General features: G+C 39.3%; 1 long non-coding RNA gene across 1 annotated transcript; it reads left to right on the top strand.

Moving 5' to 3' along the window:
* Positions 1–710: 710 nt before the first annotated feature.
* Positions 711–4437, top strand: LOC112958529. The gene is made up of 3 exons (XR_003251437.1): positions 711–759; positions 1394–1590; positions 4113–4437. It is a non-coding gene; the product is annotated as an uncharacterized LOC112958529 (long non-coding RNA).
* The last annotated feature ends 226 nt before the right edge of the window (positions 4438–4663 follow it).

The raw sequence follows: 4663 nt of genomic DNA on the forward strand, positions 1-4663 counted from the left end.
GTGACAGTAGAAATTTCATGATACAGTGTTGTTTTTCTCACTGCAGATCCTCCAGTCGAGGAAAGCTGTTTTCAAGATCCCCAGAGGAGCCTGCGAGAGCTGAGGGTGCCTATCTGCCCAGCTGACCCTGGATCCCCTTCCTGCATAAAGGAGTGCATCCCATCTTTTCCTCTTATGACCTGCCTTCGTTGGAGGTCTTTATTGCCTGCATACTGGGTTGTTGCAACAAAATTAATCTTGGCTTGAAAGCAGGACTTGAGAAAGCTGCAGTTGGCTGGCAATGCAGCAGCCTACTTCCTCTGCAGCAGTTTTCAGAATACATCAGGGCACGCGCCAGGCATTTCGCTGCTTCCCTAATGAGCTCCAGGTCAGTTCTCAAGTACTGGGCCTGGATTCTCAGAAGCACTTATGTGGGGAAGGAGAAATCTATGTCTGCACAGCCTACGTGGCGTCCTTGGAGGATCCTTGCTCGCTTTTTCAAGAAAATAGTTCTCAAGGCGGCTCTAAGGGAGGAGCTGTCCATGCCTCCTGCTGCAGTTGTGCTGTTGGAAGGTCCAACAGCATGTGGGATATTTTCTATCTGTTATCTTCTGATCACTTAAGTACTAAATGCATCACCAATCATGGCCATCTTCTGTGTATGCTGTGAGTAACTGGGAAACTATTCCTACCTTGCCCTAGCCATGTGAGGAAACATGAAAATGTATGGGAAAAAAAAAAAAAAAAAGCTGGTGATGCCACATCAGGAGCACCTAGAAGGTGAGATTTAAAATATCTTTCACTTTATAACTTTGTAGTGGCTGGCATAGCTGCAGAAGTATTTCTTGTGGTGTCCATACTAAAGTATCCACCATATCACACATGGGGTTTAGCCGCCAAACTTGGGGCTGTTGGATCAGATCTGAACAGAAGATTTCTTTGCTTTCAACCTCTTCATAAGTGAGATCCAGCACAACTGAATAAATGCCTTATCTGTGACTAACACTGGCTGAAAAGTTTCTAATTAACTGTTTGATCAGCAAGCTTGTCGTAGCAAAACTCAGATGTCAAAACCACATACAGGAATGGATTTCAAATACACTTATTAAACGTTTTCAGTATTTGTGATCATTTTTTCTAGTATATTAACCACCTTCAAAGGAAGAGAAAATGCATGAATAGAAATACAGGCTGAAAAGATGCAGATGAGAATAGTTTTAATATACTTTCAGTTGTCTTCAGAAACAAGCAGCAAATTTTCCACTGTGATCTTGCTGTCAGTGATAGTGGGGTGAAGGGTGTGAAAAGGGGTCTTTAGTCAGAGAGGGGTGATGTGACAGAAGAAATTGCATGATACATTTACTGGTTGCTCATATGCTGTTTTCCACCTAAACTCCTGCTGTTTTCATTGCAGTTTAAGGTGCTGCAAGCATTGATTGAGGCAACAACTCAAAGCTGCCAATTTGAAGACCCGACTTTGCCCAGTAGCTGAAGAAAATGAAGAATTCAAGGATAAGTCTGAAGCAGATTACAAGGACCTTGAAAAAAGGCTATAGAAAATGAAGGCCAGCTGATAGGAGCCTTTTAATTTAAATAAGAAAATAAATTAAGGTACAGATTTTGCTCTTTTCTTGCTGAGTTAGGTCTATTGATTCTAGGTAGACTACACATTATTAAGTACTGTAACAGGCTTTATGTAATTACAGTATTCATCCCTTGAGTAATACACATTTTTAGGGGGTTTGTCTTGTCCTTTTCCTTAGATTATTCCCAGTGGCAAAAGTGTTTGCAAGCACAAAGAGTCTGTATGAAATGTTTCAAAGAAGCTTTCTCAGTGTTTTCATCTGAATAATTATTTGGCCTTAATACCTGACCCATCCAGTGAGACTCTCTAATTCCTTTTAAATCTTTGGATTTCTGCACCTACCGATCTCACTTTTGATTGAATGAGGGACAAGTATAGGCTTCAGGTTCTTCTATTGTGTACATCTGATTCTGAGGTTTCTTAATAGCTGCTTTCATCTGCCTTTTCCTTTATTCACAATATTTTCCCTGAAGCAAATCACTTCAACATTTTCTGTGCTGCCTAATAATATCCTAGTAATATTCCCCCACACTTTTTTTTTTGCCTCACCACTTCCATAGTCTTCAGAGGCTTATGCTGTGGTATAGTCATCTTCAGGCTTGGAGGTCAGAAGCCTTTGATACACAGACTAGAGCAATTCACCACATCTTACAGCAATGGGTGTAGATCATGAATGAAGGAAACTTCTCCAGTTTGTTCCTGCGTATAGCAGTTGTGCATGGCAAACTATTTTATGGTTTTTATGGTGTGATGATGGCCTTCGTTTGTATAAAAATGGATAGGGGATATCTTATGTGCTTCCCACCACGCGTACCTGCATTAGAGGAACAGAGCTAAAATACCACTAAACTGAGGCCATATCTACCTCTGAGGGAAAGCAAGTGTTTTTGGAATAACTCTTAGGATAACTTTTTTTTCTTGTCCTGTTTCAGTACTGGCAAAAGCACTACAGTGGATTCAGTTTAAACAAGAATAGAAAAGATAGGAAAGTGTCTTTGGTAGAGCTCTAACTTTGGGGGAAGAACTGGAAGTGCAGTTCTGTCAACAGGAGCTACATCTCCATTAAGAGAGTTTCCTGTCTAGTTATAGTCGAAAGCACTTTTTAATGTCAGTGAAATGTGAGTGGGAGTCTTGCAATTACTGTGGGAGTATGGGCCCAGATACAACTGTGGAATTAATAAGGTGTTAAAAAGGAAAGAGTATTCTAGCAAAGAATTGTCAAAAAGTATTGATGGCTGAAGGTGAAAATACAAGGCAGCTCTGAGTTTAAAATTTTGGCAGAACACTTCTGTATGAGAGGCAAGCTATTTATGGCAGCTTCCTGAGGAATTAGTGACCTTTGGAGTTGTGCTGAAGTGGCAGAAGCAGCAGAGTGACATTTGTTGTTCTCTGTAATACCGATTCAGGCACGCAATGTTGGCTTTATCAAGACGTTCTCTTTCAGTCTAGGTTACTCAATCACAACAATGCTTGTGCAGTAAAAAAAATATAGAAATGGACAGCAAAGAAATGCTACGAGAGGCACTATTTTGAAGCTGAAGGTTGAACAAGGGTTAGATTCTACTTTAAGTCAAAAGTCTTGACTTGAATGGGTTTTGGCTCATACGCTGAAGTGATGAAGTGATGCCCACTGTATTTGTGGAAGAATTTGCCCTCCTTGTGTACCCATCACTGCCAGCAGTGGTTTTTACTGTCCCCAACCATTTGGCAATTATGCCAAGTTAGCTTTAATGACTTTTTCTTTTCTGAGGTATATTAGAGAATGTTCTGATGGACTCATCTGCCAGCAGTGCAGGGGAGGCTCAAGCCTCCAGGAGGATGTGTGCAGGAGATCCAGCTGGCACTTCTGCATCTGTAGGAGAACATCGGTTTGTGCCCTACAGAAAGGAAGAAGCTTGATGTTTGTCTCAAGCATTTCAGTTAGCTAATTAACCAAGAAAACGCCTGTATTACTCTTTTTATTACTTTTTTTTGTAATTTTATCTTTAGATTAAAAATAACATAAAATAATGCACTAGACTCCCTTTCTTAAATGTTATGACCACCTTTAGCTAAAGCAAGAAATTATTCAATGCTGATTTTTTCTTTTTGATTAAGAATTTTGATATAACAAAATGTCTTTGTGCTGATGTGTTCTTGCATCAATATTAAAAACTTCAAAATCTCATGTGAAACAAATTCAAGTTTCCATGTATCTTTAGAAATTCTTGAGAATAGGCAGATGACTCCTAGGCACCCCATATAGCTGTGTGGTTCATAACATTCAATTAGGACAGGTATGCTTAGTCTTAGCAGGATGGCCATTTTTACCATATAGTTGTGTGGATGTTGTTATTATGCAAGCTTTCTTATACTGTGATGACGTAGTGATTATTTTTACTATATATGTGTTCATATGCTTAATTCCATTAATACGAATGCAAATTTTCCTAGTGTATGCAAAGCCTAAGTGGCTAAAAGTGAATAGAAAGCTTGGTTCTTGTTCCACTGTGGGTTTAAATCTTAATTAACTCAGTTTTGCTTGTTTCTGAAAATCTTATTTACTTAGACAACGATATTCAGACACAGAGAAACCACTTTTAAAGAGAGACTGAATGAAAATATATTATTTCAAGACTTCAGAAGCCTAAAAGTGTTGCCCTGAACCCTCCTTTATCAGGAACTTACAAAAGAAGAAAGAGTTGCTTGGAGAATCCTGCTGTGTGAGAGAACACCACAAATGACTACAATACTAAGAAGACAAATGCACATAGAAGGGCACATTAGTAAATGTGACCTCTCGTTATTGGGCATTGTCCTATTCAGTGCCATAACTTTGGTAGTAATTACTGCTAACTCTATTAATTTCTCCCTCCTGAGCTTTCTTAGAGCTCATACCATGAGGTCAGTTTTCCCTGGCTGCCTCCAAAAATTGTGGATGTTAATTTAATTTTGATATTGGAGCCGTGACTTTTATGGAAACACCTTCATCAACCTTTTGTACCAATATGCAAAGGAAGCAGAGAAAATGCTAGAGGCTGCAAACCTCTGCTTTGACTCTTTCCTCAAGGAGTTATTAAAAAATGAAGCCTTTTGAGTAAATAACTATAATTTCTGGGG

Source organism: Nothoprocta perdicaria, unplaced genomic scaffold (genome assembly GCF_003342845.1).
Source record: "Nothoprocta perdicaria isolate Ctin4 unplaced genomic scaffold, notPer1 scaffold_88, whole genome shotgun sequence".
Taxonomy (NCBI): Eukaryota; Metazoa; Chordata; class Aves; order Tinamiformes; family Tinamidae; genus Nothoprocta; species Nothoprocta perdicaria.